The sequence below is a fragment of the Triturus cristatus genome, chromosome 2_2 (assembly GCF_964204655.1).
Source record: "Triturus cristatus chromosome 2_2, aTriCri1.1, whole genome shotgun sequence".
Taxonomy (NCBI): domain Eukaryota; kingdom Metazoa; phylum Chordata; class Amphibia; order Caudata; family Salamandridae; genus Triturus; species Triturus cristatus.
In genome coordinates this window covers 932,807,299-932,820,020 of record NC_140582.1, presented here as the reverse complement: position 1 = coordinate 932,820,020, position 12,722 = coordinate 932,807,299, and positions in this window count along the sequence as shown.

The window sequence follows — 12,722 nt, the reverse complement described above, 5'->3', positions numbered from 1 at the left end:
AACAATACCCGGGAAGGTGGGGCTCCCCTAGGCTGCAAAATGTCTCTGTGCCCTTCCCTGCCTAATTTACATGTGACATTAAGATCCCCAGTCCTACAGAGACCCCGTAATATAATAATTGGATTGGCCACGGATCATTACCCACCCACCAGGGGCCTCAATTAAAAGAACGGGTGAGACCCCGCCTTTTTTTTGTTCTTTTCTCTCCATTTTTACCATCCGCATCCTCTCTATTACAACGATACGAGGTTTTCCTCCTCGCGCTTCAAGTAGTCGAACAAGTATTTTCTATCACAGGGTGGAAGACATGCATCGCCCTCTAATAGCAAACACAAATGTCCAGCGAATGCACACCCCGGGACATTGTATGGCCTGCGCCATGATGCATTTGTTAGTATAAACGCATACTAACACTACTTACACACGTGTAGTACAGCGACCAGAATGTAGTAAAGAAGCAGAGGAAGCGCAAAATCTAAAAATATAGTGGCAGATTTACAAGCCCCTTGCGCCACTTTTGCGTCACTTTTAACATAGGAAAAGTGACGTAAAAGTGGCGCATGGGGCTTGTAAATTTGCCCCATAAATCCTACCAGAAGTCGGATGACATAGTTCAATGAGCCGACGACCCTGGCATAAGTAGAAACAGCTGCATGAACAAAATGGGTCTTCAGCACAACAGAAGCAATTTTGAAATATTGCTGAGTGGTGCCTTCTTTTTGCCTCCTCCCACTCGTCGCCAAATTTATGTAGTGAAGAGGCAGACAGCAGTAAATCCAATAAGTAGATTTATTACTAGAAAATAAGACACCTGAAACAACCACCAATAGGAGCAGACAGCAAAGCAACCGTCTAATCCAGCACCGTGTACAAACTCCGCAAGGTTCCCCTCATGACAGCCCTACATTCTACCATTACATACAGAGGGCCATATTATCAAGGAACGGCGTTAAAATTATCGCGGATTTAGCGACCGGACACTGCCGCTAAAACAGCGATAATCGGCTTGATAATATGCCGTAGAGAATTCCAATAGAAGCCCATGTTTTCTTGATTGCTCTAATTTTGGAAATTCCAAATAGGGAGTGGAGAGGGGTGCACTTCCTGGTATCCCTGCACCATTATTAGCTTGCCAGATTTTTTTGTTGACAGGTGCAGTTTCTCTGCCTTTGCCTCAACCCATAGTTGTTTTGTTATATATGTAATGAAGATTTGCAACACAAGTAAGTGCAGGGCCTCAAAATTTGCGGGGTCCGAGGAATCATGGTGGTTCTGCCCTGTTTTCTGACAGCTCTGAAACAGACAGATCAACAGTATTGCATAACAATGCAGAAGGAGGCACACTGTAATTTGCCCCTGGAGAGGCCTGATGATGCACATCAGGGGTGAATTAGCGATGTCCCTGCAGTCAGCACTTAGTTATTTGCCTCATGGGATCCCTGTGAAAAATACTTAATTTAAACACCAGGGGCCGCGCCGCTGGAACGTCACTTTTTGTGACGTTCGATGGCGCACGAGCCTGCTTCATATTTCCGAGGCAGCACTAAGCCACTTTTTTGGGATTAATACTGCCTCATAAATATTGTTCCCTTTAATGCAGATTTCACCATTAAAGGGGCATGCAATGAGTGTTGCTGGAGGCGTTTCCAGCAACATCTATGGCTTCTGAGGCGGCGCTAAAAACCTACACGTCCCCAGGGGCGGCGTAAGGGTGGCAAAACGAGGAGAAATATCTTTATTTCGTCTTGTTTTTCCTTTCCTCAGGTTGCCCTTCCTGCACAAAAATAATCATCCCCGCAATGCAGGCACCCTTGCATCATGGTACAAAGGTGCCTGCGTTGGCGCACGGCAGCCCATTGTTCACCAGTGCAGGGGAAAAGGACAGGAATTCGCTGTATCTGATAGATATGGCGCATTCCGGCGCTTTTCTTTTGCTGTACGGCAGTGCAGCAGGAAGGCCTGCGGTGCTGCCCTATGGCAACACCTCTTAAATTAAGCCCTCGGTGGGGTGCTTTAGAAGAGCCCTGAGAGTTGCATATGAATTGAGCACTTGGGACGTCATTCACAGAAACTGGTGAATGAGTAGGTATGACTCGCACTTGTATTGCTCATAACTTACTCATCAATTTCAGGAGTACTCATGTCATGATCAGTGGAGCACAATTCACTGAGAGAACGCTATGTGCTTTCCTGCAGTGCTGTCTTCATTTTTGGAGTACTGTGCAGCAGCAGCACAGGTGATGTTTAATGACTTCATGTGTGAATAATAATAGTGGGAACATGTTACACTTCCAGCCAATCCTTAATTTTTTTGGTCAGCAGCATTTTCCATGTCGCAGTTTTTAAATCTGTACTTTTAATTGTAATACCAAAACTCTAAGTACCAAAATATAATAAATAACATACATATCCTCTTTTTGTCTATTTAAATTGTTATTGTGTGTTCTTTGTTTTTCATATGGCCCACACACTGAATAAACAAGTCAAGTATTTTTTCATACAAACTATTATATATATATATATATATATATATATATATATATATATATATATATATATATATATATATATATATATTCACTGAAAAAACCATAGGTTTCACACATGTTATAGTTAGCTGGACATTTCACTCATAAAAAACCATTGAAATTCCCCCGTTATAGTTAGCTCAGCTAACTATAACTCGCGCGACCGCAATCCACTGCTGATGACGTCGCATATTACATCACTGTATTCACTAAGATACTGTTAATAAGTCAGTTATACAATTAATTTTACCAAAAAAAACATCCATTTAGACACTTATTTACCCATTTATTCTTCCATTAACCTTTAGATATACATATATAAAAAATATTTTTTTTTCAGAAAGACACATATTCACTGGATGATGTCATCAGTGATGTCATCAGTGATGTCATCAGTGATGTCATTTGAGATGTCATCAGTGATGTCATGAGTGATGTCACTGACCATGTCATGAGTGATGTAATATGCAACGTCATCAGCAGTGGATTGCGGTCGCGCGAGTTATAGTTAGCTGAACTAACTATAACGGGGGAATTTCAATGGTTTTTTACGAGTGAAATGTCCAGCTAACTATAACATGTGTGAAACCTATGGTTTTTTCATTGAATTTGCAAGGTTTTTTAAATGCTAATTCCTAACCATAATGTGTGTGAAACCTATGGTTTTTTTTGTGAATTTGTAAGGTTTTTTAAATGCTAATTTATGTATGTATTATTATATTTTTCATATATTTATTTTACAATAAACTACCTATGTATATAGTTATAGATTGACTGTATCCTTTAATATGGAATGGCTCAGCTCTTTTATTTTGAATTTGGATAAAGTTGAACAGCATAGTTAATATCTTCTATAAACTTATAAACAGTTTAAAATGTTTTTTGGTTTTTTTAAGGGTTTTTCACAGTGCGCGCACGGTGCGCGCACCCGGCGATTTTTTTAATAAAAATAAAATGTTTTTTTCACCCTTCGGGGTCCTTCAGGGATGCCCTGAAAAAGGCTAGGGGGTCAGGAACTCTCTACCCTGCCCCCTTTACACGTTCTCCACATTTCCTTTTCACTGCCACACACAAAATGGCGTCCGACACTTCCTGATCTCGACCGATTCGAATGTTGACTGACATCTAACCACCAATCAGAATTATGCTCGCGCACGGCATGGTGCGCGCACCGTGCGCGCACGGTGCGCGCCTATAGATATTTATGTACATTTAACTGCAATTTTCTCAGGAACTACTGAACAGATTGACACCATATGTGCAAAAGGCACAAGCCTGACCTGAGGACTACCTCTTTGCCAAATTTCAAGTAATTCTGTTCAGCCGTTCGGGCTGTACCTTCGACTAAAGGTCCTATGGGAAAATATATGGGGGAAACGCGTTTTGGGACCCCCCTTTTTTCTCAGCCCCCGCTTGACGAATCACCCTGAGACTTTCAGGGTATGAGCTGAGCAGAGCGCCCCATTAGTTTTGAAAATTTCGCGAGGATTCGTCAACCGGCGCCAAAGTTATTCAAAATAGAATTTTCAGATTTCCTATGGGAACTCGGTCCTAATTATAACTATCTACTGGCGACCGCCAGTAGATTATATATATATATATATATATATATAATATATATATATATATATATATATATATTCACTGAAAAAACCAAAGGATTCAGGGGCGTTATAGTTAGGAATTGGCATTTAAAAAACCTTAGAAATTCACTGAAAAAACCATAGGCTTCAGGGGTGTTATAGTTAGCTGGACATATCCCTCGTACAAAACCCTAGAAATTCCCCTGTTATAGTTAGTTCAGCTAACTATAACTTGCGCCCCCGCAATGCACTGCTGATGACGTCACATATTACATCACTCATGACATGGTCAGTGATATCACTGATGACATCACTGATGACACCTCAAATGACTTCACTGATGACATCACTGATGACGTCATCCATGTGATAAATTATTGCATCTATATATATATATATATATTCACTTAAAAAACCATAGGTTTTACACATGTTATAGTTAGCTGGACATTTCACTCGTAAAAAACCAATTAAATTCCCCCGTTATAGTTAGTGCAGGCAACTATAACTCACGCGACCGCAATCCTCTGCTGATGACGTCAGATATTACATCACTGTATTTAGACACTTATTTACCCATGTCTTCTTCCATTAATCTTTAGCTATACATATATTACAAATATTTATTTTTCATAAAGACACATATTTCATCAGTGATGTAATATCTGACGTCATCAGCAGAGGATTGCGGTTGCGTGAGTTATAGTTGCCTGCACTAACTATAACGGGGGAATTTCATTGGTTTTTTATGAGTGAAATGTCCAGCTAACTATAACATGTGTGAAACCTATGGTTTTTTAACTGAATTTGCAAGGTTTTTTAAATGCTAATTCGTAACTATAACGTGTGTGAAACCTATGGTTTTTTCAGTGAATTTGTACGTTTTTTAAAATGCTAAGTTATTTATTTATTAAAAAAAATTTTCCAGGTTTTTCACCGTGCGCGCACCGTGAATTTATTTACTTTTTTTTAAATCGCGAGGTGCGCGCACCGTGCGCGCACTGTGGCCGCTCGGTGCACTTCACGCACCGAGCACCCACGGTTTGCAGTGCGTGCCGTGCGCGCGCGGTGCGCGCACCTTGCGATTTAAAAAAAAAAAAAAAAGTTTTTGTCTCCCTTGGGGGTCCTTCTGATGAATACAAGCCCCAGCTAGGCCCGCAAGAGACAAGGGTTCGCTCTTCTGTAACGAGATCTATAAGGAAGTTGGCACGGAAACTGCAAAGTACAAAAAACAACGTTTATTAACACTTAAGGGTGGTCCTACAATCCACACAACACTCTTCAGTATTGCAAGGAGTAGCACCAAGAACTTGCGTACACAGTCCCCTTTTATACACAACAGAGGGGCTCATGAGTGGGTGGATACCACATGAAGTCGAAGAACATTACCATTTAGGGTCATTCTCGATACCAAATCAATACATGGGCGGAGCTACCACATTCCTTGGGCCCGCGAAAACACATGGTCAAGCAAAGCTAATTATAACAGATGTGGTCAAGTCTGGGCATGCGCCAGATGGACAAGAGTGCTATTTATAAACTGTTGCTAGGCAGATTACAAGAGCAACTAACACAGAGGTCGGACTCTCCTCGTGGGGAACACATGGCAGCATGTCAATACAAAATGGAGTCCGGACTTCGGCCAACATAAGGAGGAAAACACGATAAAAGGGGGAGCATTAATGTTTTCAGTAAATGCTTAATCACATTCTGCTTTAATTTACAACAGACGACCCTTTCAGCATTTACTGAAGACATCCGGTTTCCAAGAATAATCATCGTATATGTCAATTATCATCATTCCTTTAACCTCTTTAGCTAGACCCTTCTGGCGGGCAACATCGGCAATAGCTTTCTTATCTGGAATGCAAAATGAAATGCATACGGAACAGCACAATGGTCCACATTGAATACACATACAAAAAAGGAACAGAATTGCTACAATAATACAGAGACCAGTTAGAACCTTCCAACCCCAGGCAGTAACCAACGCCCAAAACCATCCAGAAAAGGACCAAGTGCCGTTTTCTGTGTGGATTTCAGCTGCTATTTTATGCAGCTTATTAATGGCGTTATAAACGGATGGCGTATGATCAGGGATGAACACACAGCAGCTACTTCCAATAATTTTACAGGCTCCTCCTCGATCAGCTAGCATCACATCCAATACCATACGATTCTGTAATGCAACAATCCTGGTAATCTGTAATTCTTCCGTAAGATTCCCAAGAGCAGCAGCAGTCTGATTAGTCACAGCTTCTACCACTCTTGTTAATCTTCGGATCTTCCTACTATTCAAAGCAGCTCCAACAAAGAAAAACAGTCCTAAGTTGAAATCAATATACTGTTGCAAGCTAGTATCAGTTTGATCCACCTCATTAATAGATAGAGTACGTTTATATCTATTTACAGTCACATTATTCAGCAATTTCAAATCCTTATGATATGACGCGGGTGCTAGAAATACAGGAGGTAATAGGAATGATACATAGCATACCCCAGACCACCCAGCCGGCAAACGGTAATAACCTTTATTTCCACATACAAAATAGGTATTATGGGATGCTAGGAAGGTGCTATTATTTAACCCATCAATGTTTAACACAGTTATACAATCACTGACACCGACAGGGATAAAACCCACACTCTGGACGCACAGGTCCGCTTGGGCTTGTGCCACTTGGATTACAAATTTTTCCTTCCCCACAGTGTCTCTGGTATTCGTGAAGATATAGGGAATGGATTCATTGTCCGGTCGGTACTCTTCCCATTCCCAAATTGTCCCATTCGCTTGTGGATATCCATTCTTGTCCTGATGGCATTCTTTATTAAGTCTGAAAAGCAATCGTCCCACTGTCGGTTTTCGAGTGGCAAACAACAGAGTGTACCATGCTCTACAAGAGCCATTGTGAGAGAAAGGAAGGGGTATAAATGGCGTACCTCCTTTCTTCTGATGGGCTGGCATCATCCCACATATCCAACAGTTCGTAGCGTTCGTAGCAACGTGGGTGTGATGCAGCATCTGAATGAAAGTGTTATTCAAATAGGATTGTCGATGCTTCAACTCTTGGTATGGCAATGTATAAAAGTAGTGCTCCGCAGGCACTGGAGTCGTCAACACAAGTGTCTCTCGGGCAGGAGTTGCCTCCTCCACAAACCATGTGGTTATACCAATGATAGCTACTGTTAGCATGAACCCCAGTGCACAAAGAATTTTCTTCTTCTCCATGTCAAAGGAAACAATACCCTGGTATCTTCCTGAAACTAAAAAGTCTGTCAGAACTCTTCCCCTTGGGCAGCGGTTGATTTCTTCACCAGCGGGCCAAGACGGGTGTCGCTACACTAATGCAGGGCTGATCCCCCCCCCTTGCCTCATCGGCTCTCCGTTTCACTAACCCAAGGGCCGTTCTGACAGTATGTCCCGGTACTGGAAACCTCACTTCCTTGGTCGCAGATGATATCGCCTTCCTCCAGAAGTCGTGTGGTCCGAAAAGAGCTCCTCAGTGTCGTTTGGCTCTGCAGCACGGCCTGTCTCTGCTGCTAGGATGTCTCGTTGATCGGTCAGCACGGCAGACTCCACCAATCCGGGCGGTACCTTTCGACAGTGCAAGGAATGGATCCAATTCTTCCTGTTCGAGACTCGCACAGCCGTCCTCGTTGCAAGAAGGACTTGCTCAGGTCCGACCCATCTCGGCTCCAAACTGTTCGATCTGTCAAAAACCTTTATCATCACATGGTCTCCAGGCCGGAGACCATGTCCTTCGCCAGTAGACCGATCAGGGAGCGCCTCTCGGACCTGTTGATGAATAGAAACCAAGTTATCCGTTAACTGTGCCAGGTAATCACTCATCATCACACAAGGTACATCATACACAGCCTTAGGTCTTGGTGGACCCCAAATATTCATTGGGCGTCCAAATACAATCTCATAGGGTGTAAGGCCGGTTCGGGAGTGTGGCACCGACCTAATTGACAATAACGCCAGTGGCAAAGCGTCTGGCCAAGTCAAAGACGTTGAAGCTTGAATTTTGGCGATCTTAAGCTTCAGTGTACCATTATATTTCTCGACTAGTCCTGCAGACTGAGGGTGGAACACGGCGTGGAACTTCTGGGTGATGCCTAGGCCCTTCAAGACATACTTTATAACATCTGCTACAAAGTGAGGGCCATTATCACTCCACAGAAGTCTACAGACGCCGTATCGGGGGAAAAACTCTTTCAGCAATAGCTTCGCTGTAGTCATTGCAGTATTGTCTTTCGCAGGGTACGCCTCGACCCATTTACTAAAGGCGCAAACCACTACTAGAACATACTTCAAATTGTTACAGCGCTCAAGCTGGATGTAATCCATCTGCAGAACCTCAAAGGGTGCAGTGGGTGTCGCAAATCCTCCTGCTGGAGTTCGCGTGCCTTTCCCTGGGTTATACTTCAGACAGATCATACAGGTCTGCACCACCCTCTTTGCCGTGCTAGCAATCTCTGGATGCTCCCAGACTTGGGTAAGCAATTTCACAATCGCGGAAGCTCCAACATGTGCTAGCCCATGTGCCATCTGGACCATAGGTTGTACAAAAGCCGTGGGTAATTTCCATCTATCCATCTGCTTATTTCTCCAGCAACCCTCATCATCCAGTTCTCCTTCGCTAGCCCATTGTTCCCGCTCTTTGTCAGAAGCGGTCTTTTGTATTTCTCGCACTTCCTCCTTCGCATCATGCCATCTCTCCACCTGTGACTTCACTACATACATGGCAGTAGTACCGGGCTGCATCGCAGTCTCCCGTGCTACTCGATCCGCTAACGCATTCCCTTCTCCAACCTTATCAACTACTTTCCTATGGGCACTACACTTAACAATGGCAATTTTCTTTGGGTATGTCAATGCAGTTAAAAGATTGTGGACTAACTCCCCATGCATTATCTGCACCCCATGTGACGTTAGAAACCCTCTCTCCTTCCAGAGCAGGCCGAAATCGTGCGCTACTCCGAAGGCATAGCGGCTGTCTGTGTAAACATTCACACACAATCCTGTACTAAGCTCACACGCTCGTGTTAACGCTATCAGTTCCGCTGCTTGAGCTGATTTCTGTGGTATGCGTGCTGTCTCCACTATCGTCCGCAACGTGGTAATTGCATACGCTGCTGAAGCCGTACCATCTGGCAGCTTCAGACATGATCCATCTACCCACAATTCTCCATCTACCTCTGAAAAGGGCGTATCCTGGAGATCAATACGACCCTTTGTTTGTTCCTCAGTCACAAGAATACAATCATGCGCTTTCTGTGCCTCAGGCTGTGTCTCGGGGTATGGCAACAATGTGGCCGGGTTTAATGTCACGCACCTTTTCAACGTAATGTGAGGAGCTAAAAGCGTCAACTCATATCCCGTTAAACGGGCACTGGTCAAATGCTGCGTCTTTGTTTGATTAAGCAGGGCATCAACAGCGTGGGGAACTAACACCAACAGTTTATGGGACAACACAATTCCTTCACTTTGGCGTATTGACACAGCTGTCGCCGCTACCGAGCGAAAACACCCTGGTAATGCTCGGGCGACAGGATCAAGTACAGCCGAAAAGTATGCACAAGGGCGCTGCTTATCACCATGCATCTGTACTAAAACTGATAATGCACATCCATCTTTCTCATGCACATACAACGAAAAGGGTTTTGTATAATCAGGGGTCCCTAACACTGGTGCTGAACAAAGGGCCTGTCGCAATTGCTGAAAAGCAGCATCACACTCATCTGACCAAGGGATTGGGATAGGCGTATCTTTTGTCAAGAGGGCTAGTAATGGCTTAGCCATGTGTGAAAACCCCAGTATCCACTGTCTACAAAAAGAAACGAGGCCCAAAAATGCACGCACATCCTTCTGCGTGGATGGCCTCGGTGTGTCCAAGATTACTTGGATACGATCTGGTGTGAGTGCACGCCCCTCCTTAGACAAAAGGTGACCCAAATAAGTCACCTTTGGTCTACAGAATTGCAATTTCTTCCTAGAGACCTTGTGATTGTGGGAGGCTAAAAAAGAGAGTAAGGCTATCGTGCTTTTCTCGCACAACTCCAGGGTGTCAGCCGCCAACAAGATGTCATCGACATATTGAATGAGGGCGACCCCCTCGAGTAAAACAAAGGAATCCAACTGTCGCTTCAAAGCCTGACTATAGATACTAGGGCTTTCTGTGTAGCCCTGGGGAATTCTACAAAAACGATAAGATCTGTTGTTTAGTGTGAACCCAAAAAGAAATCGGCTATCCGGGTGAATGGGAATAGAAAAGAAGGCATTTTTCAAATCAATCACTGAGAACACGGTCGCCGTAGGCGGGACCAAGGTAAGCAACGTCGTGATATCGGAAACCACCGGGTACTGAGGTATCACGATCTTGTTTACCTCCCTCAAATCAATTATAAACCGATAGACCTTTGCATCCGTGTCCTTTTTCAAAATCGGGAGAATCGGACTGTTACAGATATTATAGGGAACTTCTTCCACTACTCCCACTGCGATCAAATCCTGCACAATCTGTATGAGAGCTTCCTCGCCCTCCTGGGAAATACGATACTGTGGGAGGCGTGGTAGCACCGCCCCCTCCTGGACACTAATGTGGACCGGAGGAATCACCATTTGTCCCACATCTGTGTCCGAAGTCGCCCATAAAGCTTGGGGGAGGGTAGCCAACAACACATCCTCTGAGATCGTACACATCCGCCCAGATCGGGGGTAGTTGTCATTTAAAATCACCCTCACACCCTCAGGGGAACAACGAATTGTAGCCCTAAAGTACTTTAACATATCAAGGCCCATAATGTTATCCGGTGTGTACGGAGCAAGCAGAAACGGACAAGGCGCAGAAAAACAATCAACTTTAAACGCAAGGGGCTGTGAAAGAGGGCTTCGGGAGAGTGTACCGTCAAACCCTACCGATGTAACTATTGAGCCGGATGGGGGAGCCCCCGGAACCAAGTACCTAGACAATGCACTACGTGTCGCTCCTGTATCCACTAGGAACTGATCAGTAGAACCTAAAACCTCAGCCGATACATAAGGACCCGTCTGATCGACCGGCACCTCAACTGATTCGGACCCCCATCCTACGCATTCCTATGCATGCTGAGAATCATGATATCCCGAATGATCGATGTCCGATACATGATACTGATGCTGGCGATCGAAAACGTTTGAGCTATCTCGGTGCTGCCCAGCAGTGTCGAAACGGACATTATCGTTAGAATTTCCTCTAATGTTCGAAAAGCCCCCTCTACCTCTCGGGCCACCCGGAGCGTGCCCCTGACGCGAAGCACGCAACGCTGGGCAATCCCTGGCCCAATGGCCCAACTGCTTGCAATACGCACACTGGTTCCTATTCAAATCAGATCGGCCCGAAGGGGGACCATAAGATCCGCCCCTTCCCCTATTATTATTACCCCGGCGGGGCGGGCCATATACTTGTGCTAACATCACTTTGGTTTTGAGATCTTTCGATTTCTTCTCCTCCTGGCCCTTCGCCTCGTGCTCCTGACGCTCATAATACTGAGCGATGGTCAGAAGGGCCGTCGGTGTCGCGGAGGACCAAGAACTCTCACTCGCTTTTAACCGGGCCGCAACTGCCGGCAGCAGATTGGCCACATATTTGTCCGCGAAAAGGTGGCGGCCTGTGTCGTCGGTAAGCGACTGGCCACTAAAGTCATGGAACGTTTCTTCGAAGCGCGTGAAGAAATCTGCAACTGACTCATCAACTTTCTGCTTACATGCCGCTAACATATTCCAGTCAATCTTTTTAGGGGGGATTATTGTTTTCAATTTAGCCACAATAGCAGCAGGGAGATCTAGAATATTCTGGGGTGGTTTCTGTGCAGGCTTCCGCTCCCTATCCTCATCCTCAAGGTCAGACCACCGGGCCTTGAAGGCAACCGCATCATCTACCTTCCGGACAGAGCGCCACGTATCCGGCGGTAGGATAAGGCCAAAGAACAGGTCTATATCCGCTAAGGTCATAATGCAAGAATTCAAGGCCCCCTCGACTTCTTCATAGAAGGCCGCTGGATTCTTGCGGGGGTCAGGCAATGCATTCTTTAACGCCATAACATCGGCCCTATGCCAAGGAGTATAAACCCAATTATACACAAAATATCCCCTAGCATCGGCAGAGTTAATGTCCGAGCTAGTCCCTGCTCCTTTCGGAGGGACATACAAAGGTGCCGCCTCTCGCATCGGTTTAGCATGCACTACATTATCCTTATCTGACTGGGAGGTGGATGGGTGGCCCCCTCCCGCAACTGAATCCGACCGCTTCTCCTCCTCCGCTCGTTGGCGTGCTTTCTCTCGAAGGGCCAGCACCTCGTCCCGCAAGGCGAACAGCCGCCGAGCCGCCTCAGGAGCCTTAGAGGGAGAAAAAGCACCGTTACGTATTGCTCTGGCATCCGACGACACTTCGTCAGGCTCAAAAACATGAGAATATTTTCGGAAAGCATTAATCACTTCATCCGCAAAATGACCCAGAAAATACACTTTATCTCTCTCCTGCCATGGCCCCCAAATTTGAAATAATTCCTCCATGGATACCTTGCCTTTGAGCGCACGGAAGGAAATTTGCCGAAGCTCAGCCATTTG